Consider the following 11,523-nt stretch of genomic DNA (forward strand, 5'->3'; position numbering starts at 1 on the left):
CTCCTCTGGTCATGGGTATTGGCAGGTGGGTCCACAGCCCAGGCTGTCTCTGTCTTTCCCTAGTGGGGCAGAGCTCTGGGGTTTTAAAAGCACTTCAGGGAACTCTGCTGAAAGGGGAGGCTGGAGAACCCTTGACATAAGGGCATTTAGGACAGTCACATCACTGAGGCTGCTGGGGATTGTTCAGACCACCCTGTTCTCTGAAGGACTGTTGGTATGCATGAGACCCCTTCTGTTTCATTTGGTTTAAATCCCCCCTGCTTAACACTATTCTATTTACATAACCATGGCATTCTATTTACATAACCGCTGTTAACAAGCACCACCCTCCCTCCAGGGCATTGGTGGTCCAGTGATAGGATTCTCACCTGCTCCACCCCCTCCTTGTCACACTCTGATTGTCACCAGTCACTTTTCTCTCCACCCTCTCTATGTCACATCCTGTTTCCACCCTACTTGGCAAGTATATATAAAGGCAGCATTGTGAGTTTTACTTTAACTTGAGTTTAGCTTAGCTCGTCTTAGATTGTGCTGCGTCCTGCATGAATAAAGAGATACTGCCTACAGCTCAACCATGAGTCCCTGGTCGTCTGTCACCCGCCCGTGAAGCCAGCCCGGCAAAAACAACAAAGGACAAGGCCTTCCTCACAGGTAAGGTAAGAGCATAGAGATTGTGGCATCTTTACTAGGTAAGAGCATAGAGATTGTGGCATCTTTACTAGGTAAGAGCATAGAGATTGTGGCATCTTTACTAGGTAAGAGCATAGAGATTGTGGCATCTTTACTAGGTAAGAGCATAGAGATTGTGTCATCTTTACTAGGTAAGAGCATAGAGATTGTGTCATCTTTACTAGGTAAGAGCATAGAGATTGTGGCATCTTTACTAGGTAAGAGCATAGAGATTGTGGCATCTTTACTAGGTAAGAGCATAGAGATTGTGGCATCTTTACTAGGTAAGAGCATAGAGATTGTGGCCGTTGTACTGAATCCTTCCTGTCTCTATTTGCATGTTTATTTTAACGTACTTCTATTTGTGAGCTGATAATGATTTACAAGATCCTAAGACTGCAGGGGTGCAGTCTCACACCGCACCCACCACCACTGTTCAGTGTTCCTTTCACCCCACACCCCGGGATAACCACCATAGTCTTAGCAACAGTTTGCTAACGTTCTAAGTTTTTAAAACAAGTCCACATGTTTCAAATCTTTTTTTTTTTTTGGTCTTTATTGGGGTATCTAATGGTTTACAGTCAACAATAAAATACAATAGTTTGTACATGTGTAACATTACGTTGTTTGTATGGTGGTTGTCGGGTCATTTGGTGACAGAATCTGTGACTCGTGAAAGTCCTTGAACACACACACAAACCTCAGGAATAAAGCTCTATGACCTTACCTTCTCCTCCATATATATATATTTATATTTAAACCAGGAGGGTGGGAAGTATCACGATGATTATGAAAAAAGACTTTCACATCGGACACTTCAGGATTTCAGGCTCAATCCCAGACATCACTAAAAGCCAGAGCACCAGTGCAAAGAGGAAGGGAAAGAAGAGGAAGAGGAGAAAGAAGAGAAGGAGGAAGAAGAGGAGGAGAAGAAGTAGAAGGAAGAAAAGAAACTAGAAAGCCAGAGGCTCAGCTCAAAGCCCCTCGCATACAAGATATCTTGGGCCTGACTTTTTCTTTCTTCATTAATTTAGTAAGAGAGGGGGAAGGGGAAGGATTAGTAGCGACACAGTACTGCCCCACCTACGGGCTGAGCTGTCTCCTAGCCCACACCACTGCCCAGAGAGTTCCTACAATACTTTGACCAAAAACCAAACAAACAAAAATCTCATTCAAATGTCATTAAATACAAAAGCTAGATATATAACACTCAGACAGATGCTATGTGTTATGAGAAAAATAGCAAAAATCTGCAGAAAATAAACTAGAAAAAAGTTGCTGCAAAGTGAATGGAATCTATTACACAATTTTACAAAATAGAATTTAACTCAAGAAGACACATGACAGATAAAGTTGTACACTCTAGAGGAAGAGACAGGCAATGTATCTGGAGCTGGTGGCTGGTGAAGAGGAAGGCAAATAAGATCTGGTATAATAAGAAATTCCACAGTATGGCTCAGAAGTAGCCGAAGAACAAGACCTGAGGCCGCAGGGAGGGCAGGGAGTTACGTTTATTTTACGTTAAGGGGTTACAGGTGGAATCCCACCAGGGCTGCACACCCTGGTCCCACAGCACACAGCTCTTAGCAGTTTCCAACTGGGCGCAGCACAAGCTGATAAGTTGCAGACGGTCCATCCAGGTGCTGACCGTGACAGTGAGAGCAGGTTGGCTGCCATCAGAGCCGCCCGTCGGGTTCCTGGAGCAGAAGTGGGGGCCCAGCAGCAGCCTGTGGACTTTTCATTTCACTGGTTCTGGGAGGTGTTGGTCTGTTTCTAGCTCTGCGTCTGGGATCCTTCTGTTACATTGCCTGACGCTGTGATCTATTTACATGGTCATTCTGTGACACTGCTTTGGTCTCGCTCCCCCTGCCTCCGGGAGATTGTGGTTTAGTCCTTGCGTTTTGGTGCTTCCTCCTGCTCCCTGCCCCCCATCCTACATACTTCCTGGGTTCGGGATGCTGCAGTGGGAGGAGAGAGATGGAGGAGCCCATTGTGTTGTGATTAGGTTGTTGGACTGCTTGCCCGCTCATAAATAAAGATTAAACTGTGTTCTCAGCTCAGCCCTGAGTCCCTGGTCTCTGTCTCCCGCCTGTGAAGCCAGCCCGGAGAAAACAACAGGGAGAACCCAGTAATGTAACACAGAAAAGGACAGAATGATTTCAGAAGTAAAAACCAAAGTAAAGAAACTCTAGGTTGTATATAGTATAAGAAGAATGATGGGAAAAATGCAAAAGAAAAACAAGACAGGGGAAATTAAAAAGTACCAGAGAGAAAAGGTTGACATTTAAAAAGACAGAGGATTGTGTGGTTTAGGCACAACTTTGTCGGGTCTTTTCCATTTTGATAGTTGGTGGGTGGAAACCAGAGTCAAGCCTTGTTTTAATTAGGTCATCCTGAGTGCGACTTAATGTATTTACTGGCTGGTTACACAATTGTACTTAAATGAATTACCTGTGCCTGTATTATGTGCAATTCTTAGTTTGTTTAATTCCTTTATGCTCTATTCAAGATGAGGTAAAGAAGGTGAATTCACTATTTTTGATAGCTGACTAGTATTCCATTGTGTATATCAACCGCAACTTGCTCAGCCACTCATCTGTTGTTGGACACATGGGTGGCTTCTAGGTTTTGACTATTACAAATTGTGCTGCTGAGAACATCTATGTACACAAATCTTAATGGATAGGTGTGTTTGGTTCATTAGGATACATCCCCAGGAGAGGAATTGCAGGCTTGTAGGGTAGGTCTATTTCTAGCCTTTTGAGAGTTCTCCAGACTGCTCTCCACAGAGGTTGGAACAATTGACATTCCCACCAGCAGTGCAGGAGGGTTCCTTTGACCCCACAACATCTCCAGCATTTGTTGCTTTTACCTTTTATGATGTATGACATTCTTTTTTTTTTTTTTTAAAGGATTCTATTTATTTATTTATGAGAAAGATAGGAGCAGAGAGAAAGAACCAGACATCACTCTGGCACATGTGCTGCCAGGGATCAAACTCAGGACTTCATGCCTGAGAGTCCAAAGCCTTATCAGTGCGCCACCTCCCAGACCACTGTGACGTATGACATTCTCATAGGAGTGAAGTAGTTGTCTTTATTTGCATTTCTGACCATCAGTAACTTGGAGCAGGTTTTCATGTTTGTCGGCTTTTTGGATCTCTTCTATGATGAGTGTTCTGTTCATGCCCTCTACCATTTTTGGATGAGGTCACTTGCTGTTGTTGAGTTTGCTGATCTCTTTATATATTTTGATTATTAGTCTTTTGTCTGATATATGGCATGTAAAGATCTCCCATTCTGTAAAGGGTCTCTCTGTAGTGTGAGTGCTTACCTGGATACATCACTGCCTGGCCCAGGAGGTCTCTTGGTTTGGGTGGTGGTTTCTTTTGCTGTGCAGAAAGTTTTTCATTTGGTGTAGTCCCATTATATCATTTTTGTTTTAGTCTTCTTTGTAATTGGATTTGTATCATTGAAGGTACCTATAAAATTTAGATGGAAAAGAGTTCTGACAATATTTTCTTCTAAGTATTTGATAGTTTAACATCCAATTCCTTGATCCATTTGAAATTTACTTTTGTGTTTGATGAGATATAGTGGTTCGGTTTCATTCTTCTGCATATTTCAATCCAATTTTCCCCAACAGTTTTGTTGAGGAGACTCTGCTTTCCCCATTTAATAGTCTGGGCACCTTTGTCAAAGATTAGATGTCCATAGGTGTGGGGGCTTATTTCTGGGCTCTCAATTCTATTCCACTGGTCAATGTGTCTATTCATCTTATAATACCAAGCAGTTTTGATGACAATGGCCCTATAATCAATTTGAGATCTAGGAGTGTGATGCCTCCAGTTGAGTTCTTTCTTCTCAAGATAGTTTTGGAAAATCTAGGTCTTTTCTGGTTCCAGATAAACATTTGTAGCTTTTGTTCTGTTTTCCTGAAAAAAGATTTAGTTGGGATCTTGATGGGGATAGCATTAAATTTGTATATGGCTCTGGGTAGTATATTCATTTTAATGATGTTAATTCTTCCAACCCATGAACATGGAATATCTTTCCACTTCTTTGTGTCTTTTTCTATTTCCTTGAGTAGTGACTCATAATTTTCAGTATACAAGTCTTCCACTTCTTTGGTTAGGTTTAGTCATAGATATTTTTGTTATTTTTGGTGCTATAGTAAAAGAGACTGATTTCTTCTTCTTCCAACTTAGTGTTTTTGTAAAGGAATGCCACTGACTTTTGTATGTTAATTTTGTAGCCTGACACCTTACTGCATTGCCTGATAATTTCCAAAAGCTTCTTGCTGGATTCCTTAGGTTTTTCTATGTATACTATCTTGTCATTTGCAAATAGGGAGAGTTTGACTTCTCTTCTAGTCTGTATCCGTTTAGTTCCTTGCTCCTGCCTGACTGCTATGGCAAGAACTTCCAACACAATGTTCAATAGTAATGGTGATAGTGGGCAGCCCTGTCTAGTACCTGATCTGAGGGGAAATGCTTCCAGTTTTTCACCATTGAGTATGATGTTGGCTGTATGTTTGCTCTCTATAGACTCCACTATTTTAGAGGAATTTTCCATCTATTCCTTTTTTTTTATTTTTTAGTGTTTTGATCATAAAGGGATGCCACATTTTGTCAAAGGTTTTCTCTGCATCTATTGATACAATTATGTGGCTCTTGCTTTTATTGATGTAGTGGATTATGCTGATTGATTTATGTATGTTGAACCAGCCTTGCATCCCTGAGGTAAACTCCATTGTTCATGATGAACAATCTTTTCAATATACTGCTGTATCTGGTTGGGTATAATTTTGTTCAATATTTTAGCATCTATGTTCATCGGAAATATTGGTCTGTAGTTTTCCTTTTTTGTTGTATCTCTGTCTACCTCTGGTATCAGAGTGATGTTGGCTTTATAGAAGCTGGAAGGGAGTATTCCTGCTTCTTCAATCCTTTGGAAGAGTTTTAAAATTAGAATTACTGACTTTTCCTCAAAGGTTTTGTAGAATTCATTTGTAAAACCATCTGGTCCAGGACTTTTATTCTTCAGAAGCTTTTTGATAATGTTTCAATTTCATTGGCTGTGATTGTCCTATTCATATTTTCTAGCTCTTTGTTTAATTTTGGAAGGTTGTAGGTATCTCAGAACTTTTCCATTCCTTCCAGGTTCTCTAGCTCGGTGGCATATAGCTGTTCATAGAGGCCTCGCACGATACGTTGGGTTTCTGAGGTATCTATTGTGTTGTTTCCTCTTTCATTTACAATGCTATTTGAGTCTTCTCCTCTCTCTCTCTCTCTCTCTCTCTCTCTCTCTTTCTGGCTAAGGTTTTGTTGACTTTGTTTACTCTTTCGAAGAACCAACATTTACTTTCATTGATCTTTTGTATGGTTTTCTTATTTTCAATGTTATTGATTTCTGCCCTAACTTTAGTGATTTCTGTCCTGGTTGCTTTAGGATTCCTTTGTTGTTCTTCTTCTGGGTCTTTAAGATGTGCAATCAGGCTGTTTATTTGTGCTTTTTCTTGTTTCCTAATGTGTGCTTGTATAGCTATGAACTTCCCTCTTAGGACTGCTTTAGCTGTGTCCCAAATATTTTGATAGCTTGTGTCTTCATTTTCATTGAACTCTCGAAACATTTTGATTTCTTCCTTGATTTCCTCTTTGACCCAGAAGTTGTTAAGAAGTGTACTGTTGAGCTTCCACATTTTGGGACTATTACTAATCTTTTGTTGATTGTTAAGTGTCAGTTTAATTCCACTGTGGTCTGAGAAGATGCTTGGGATGATTTCAGTGCTCTTGAATTGGCTGATGCTGTCTTTGTGGCCTAACATATGGTCTGTCCTTGAGAATGACCCATGTGGACTTGAGTAAAATGTGTATTCCAGTTTCTTGGGATGAATAACTCTGTAAATGTCCAATAGTTCTAGTTTATCTATCTCCTCATTTAATTCCCTTGTTTCTTTATTAATTCTCTAGGTAATCTGTCATGTTGAGAGATTGAGGTGTTGAAGTTTCCTACTATGAATATCTTGCTGTTAATATATTACAGTAGCTCTTTATGTAGATGTTTGACATATTTCGATGGCCTCTCATTGGGTGTATAGATGTTAATAATTGTTAAGTTCTCTTGATTGGCTCATCCTATGAACATTAAATAATGTTCATCCCTATCTTTTATTTATTTTAAATAGTCTATCCCGTCAGATATGAGGATAGCTGTTCCCGCCCTTTTTGTGGCCCATTGGCTTGTATGATAGTTTTCCATCCTTTTAATTTGAGTCTGTGTTTTTCTTGTTGAGTTAGATGGGATTCCTACAGACAACATATAGTTGGGTTGTGTTTTCTGATCTACCTTCCTACTTGGTGCCTTTTAATTTAGGCCACTGACATTTGTTGATACTACGGATGACTTTGGACACTTTGTCATCTTGTATTTCAGTTGTGTCATCACTGTTTACAATGCAGCTTGTCATTCTCTTATAGCATAGAAGATGTTAATAATTTTAGTGGAGTCAAATCCACCTGTAATTTGGTTTCTGTTTCTGTGAATTATTTTAAAAAGTATCTCAGCCCAGAAAACAAAGAGTTTCTCTTTGGAATTTTTTCTCATGATAGCAATGTTTGTCTACATCTGCATATCTGAATCTATCCCTGTAGACATTGATGTTTCACCCACATGGATGGAACACGCCCACTTGAAGTGTGCAGCTTGGCAAATGAGCATCCTCCAATCATGGTCAAAGCACAACAGTTTCATCGTACTCCAAAATGCTCCCTCTGTTTGCACAACCAGCCGTCTTAATATCCCTGCTCCCCCGCTGCCACTGGGCTGCTCTGTAACAGGAGATTCGTGTCATCTTTTGTAGGATTTCCTCTAAAGACATCTGTACATGCTGTGCTATTTTACATGTGACTTCTTTCACTGAATGAGATGTCTCTGGGCTTTACCCCTGTCTTTGTAGCTGGACTTGATTGCTTTGTGTCTTCTCTTTTGCTGGGTTATGTTGTATTCCATGGCACGCGGGCTGCATGTGTGCCCGACTTACCTGCTCTCTGATGGGCTGTTCTCTTTCCAGCTTTTGTCCATTGTGACTCACGGTGCCATGGCTGTCTGCAAGTCATTCAGAGAACACGTGTCCGTTCATCTTGGGGGTGCGTCTGCAAGTGGCGAGTATACGCTTCACGTGACAAAAAGCTGCCAGGCCCTCTGTCAAGGTCGTTGCATGCTCTGGATTCCTGCCAGCCTTGTCTAAGGGTCCGTGCCCCTGCATTCCTATGAGCACGTGGAATTGCTGATTCTAAACGGCTGAGTATGCTTGGTAAGTGAACATGTACATCGTGGCTTTCGTTTGCTCGAAACTGGATTTCGCCATGTGTGGGAGAACTTCAGATTGCTTCCTCTCACCCGCATAGGGCCACCCATGGTCTCGGCAGCCTTTACTGAATAAGAAGGAATTCCTTCCTTTGCGTTTGTCTTTCTTTTTCTCTTTTGCCACCAGGGTTATTGCTGGGTTACCTTTAGACAACTCTACCTCTCCTGGTGGACTTTTTCCTTTTACGATAGAGGGACATAGAGAGGAGGGAGAGGGGCAGAGAGAAGGGGGGGAGCCGTAGCACTGCTCAAGCACCCATGTAGCATCCATGCCCCTGCAGGTGGGGACCAGGCACTTGAACCCGGGCCCTTGGGCATGGGAACACGTGCGCTTTACCAGCTGTGCTGCCTTCCGGCCCCAGGACAGCAGTTTCTTATGAATATATGTGGAGGTTCTGACACATCCTGAGATGTAGAAAACATGCAGCTTTTTAGAGGGAACTTGCTCATTTGAGTTTGTGCCCCTGAGAGCTTACGATCTTGTAAATTGTCATCACATCATTCATACAACAAACAAAAAGAAGTTCTGTTTCAAGAAAAATGACTAGAGAAGAGTCTAAAAGTGTGAGGGAGGAAACCATTGTATCTCTCATCCTCAGTCACAACCTGCACTCTCTGTTAGCTTATTAAAATCATGTGCGTCTTAAAGTCATAATATTATTCAGGATAACTTGGTGTGGAAAGTCTTGATCCTTCTCCCACTCTTTTTTAAAAAATATTTTTCTTTAATGTTATTATTTTATTTACTTATGATTGGATAGAGACAGAGAGAAATTGAGAGGGGAGAGGGGGAATAAAGAGGGAGAGAGACCGAGAGGCACCTGCAGCTCTACTTCACCACTTGTGAAGCTTTCCACCTGCATGTGGGGACCAGGGGCTTGAACCCGGGTCCTAGTGCCCTGTAGTGAGTGCATTTAACCAGGTGCACCACCACCTGTTCCTTTCCCCCACCCTTTTCTGTATCTTTTAAACTGAATATGTAGTCTGTTGGAGAACTATTACTAAGATTTTATTATATAACTATTAAATTGTAAAGTTAAATCCTAGTAAAAAGCATTTTTCAACATCTTTTTTTGTTTTTTACCAGATCACTGCTCAGTTCTGGTTTATGGTGGTGCAGGGGATTGAACCTGGGACCTTTGGGACTCAGACTCAGGCATTAAAGTCTGTTTATATAACCATTATGCTCTCTACTCCTCCTCCTATAGCAAGTGTTTTTATATAAATAATACTTTAAGTCATGAGCCCCAAATTACATAAGAAATCTAAAGGTGATGTCAAGATCAAAATACTATGTGACCAGAGAACCAGATTTAATTTTTATTTTATTTATTTTTGCCTCCAGGGTTATTGCTGGGGCTCAGTGCCCGCACCACAAATCCACTGCTCCTGGAGGCCATCTTTCTCCCTCTTTTGTTGCCCTTGTTGTTGTAGCCTTGTTGTGGTTATTATTATTATGGTTGTTGTTGATGTTGTTTGTTGTTGGATAGGACAGAGAGAAATGGAGAGAGGAGGGGAAGACAGAGAGAGGGAGAGAAAGACAGACACCTGCAGACCTGCTTCACTGCTTGTGAAGTGACTCCCCTGCAGGTAGGGAGCTGGGGGCTCGAACCGGGATCCGTACGCCAGTCCTTGTGCTTTGTGCCATGTGCGCTTAACCCGACCCCGTATTTTTTATTTTATTTTCCTTCGTACTCCCCAGCCTCCAATACTTGGTCTTTACCTGAGTCCAGGATGTTAAACTGCTCTAATGTTTAGTTTCATTTATTTATTTTTTATAGAAACCCTATGTGAGGTGTGTAATGGATACTGAATTCATCTACTTTTATGTGTTTTCCTGACAAAATTTATGTTTTCATTCCCAAAGCAGAAGTTTTACATACATTTCTAATATTGAAATTCCCTAGTTGAGGGCAAAGACAAGAAGATTTAAAATGTCTAATCTCTCAGGGTTTAGAAACAAAAGCAATTACGGCATGTTTCATTCATTACTTTTGCAGATGAAAATCAATGGGATCGTAGCAATTAATGACAAAATCGCATATCATGGCTTTATGGTATTAATAATTTCAGTAAGCCATCTGTAGCAGTGTTCAATTCTCAACATAATTGCATAGAGTCATTTATGTTTTCTGAGGAAAAAGCTCGAGACAAAATGTGCCCTCATCTTACTTCTACTTGAAGCCTATCCCCTGACTGAATCTGAGATCCCTCCTTGGAGATTTGGGAGATTGCAGAAGTATAGAGCCAGTAAGCCTGTGATCTGGAAAGCTATGTACTGTTCAGAGACGGCCATCTTTTCTTATCAAAGTCAGCATTCACCTGTCGACTTGCTCATGGGAGGTGAGGCAGGAATAAGTCCCCAGTCTGTCCGATGTGCAAGTTTGTTATTTGGACATATGGATGTGTCACTACCTGGGAAACAGCTGCTTGGGATGCTGTCTGTCCATCATCAAGTGTGCCATCAGTTACATGGTTACATGATATAGGTGGCCATTTCTCTTCTGGTACTCACCTCTGAGTCTGAGGATAATGCTTACAAGTCTCCTTCTTCTTCTTCTTCTTCTTCTTCTTCTTCTTCTTCTTCTTCTTCTTCTTCTCCTTCTCCTTCTCCTTCTCCTTCTCCTTCTCCTTCCCCTTCCCCTTCCCCTTCCCCTTCCCCTTCTTCTTCTTCTCCTTCTTCTCCTTCTTCTCCTTCTTCTTCTTCTTCTTCTTCTTCTTCTTCTTCTTCTTCTTCTTCTTCTTCTTCTTCTTCTTCTTCTTCTTCTTCTCCTCCTCCTCCTCTTCTTCTTCTTCTTCTTCTTCTTCTTCTTCTTCTTCTCCTCCTCCTCCTCCTCCTCCTCCTCCTCCTCCTCCTCCTCTTCCTCCTCCTTCTCCTTCTCCTTCTCCTTCTTCTTCTTAACAAATATTTTTTTTCACTGTTTTTTTAGAGAGACACATCTGAAGCCCTGCCTCACCTCTCATGAAGCATTGCCTCTGAAGATGGGTAACGGGCCTGAACCGGGGTCCTCATGCCCTATAATGTGTGTGCTTCACCAGGTGTGCCAACACCCGGCCTCCTTACAGGTCATTTCTTAACGTAAATTTTAGGTGTAAGAATTTGAGCTGATTTCAGGGCAATTTTATTAATGCTTAATGCCTTTTATCTTTTCTCGTGTGTGATAGTTTGCTTCTTTCAGCATTTACAGTCCATTCATTGTGACTGTGAGCACTCATGTCACTGAACTTCAGTTGTCCTTTTAATTAATCAATCAACATTCCAGAGCTTTGCTGGCTCTTGTGCCTGCACTATCCTACCAATCCTGACAGACTCCCCCCCTTTTTAGATAGATAGAGAGATAGGTAGATAGATAGATAGATAGAGAGAGAGGGAGGAGAGACACCACAAGAGCATTCCACTGTTTGTGAAGCATCTCCCCTTACATGATGTTCCCGTGTGGTGTCTGGGCTCAATCTGGGTCCCATCTCACGCTAAAGGACATGCTGT

This window comes from Erinaceus europaeus, chromosome 9 (genome assembly GCF_950295315.1).
Source record: "Erinaceus europaeus chromosome 9, mEriEur2.1, whole genome shotgun sequence".
NCBI classification, from domain to species: domain Eukaryota; kingdom Metazoa; phylum Chordata; class Mammalia; order Eulipotyphla; family Erinaceidae; genus Erinaceus; species Erinaceus europaeus.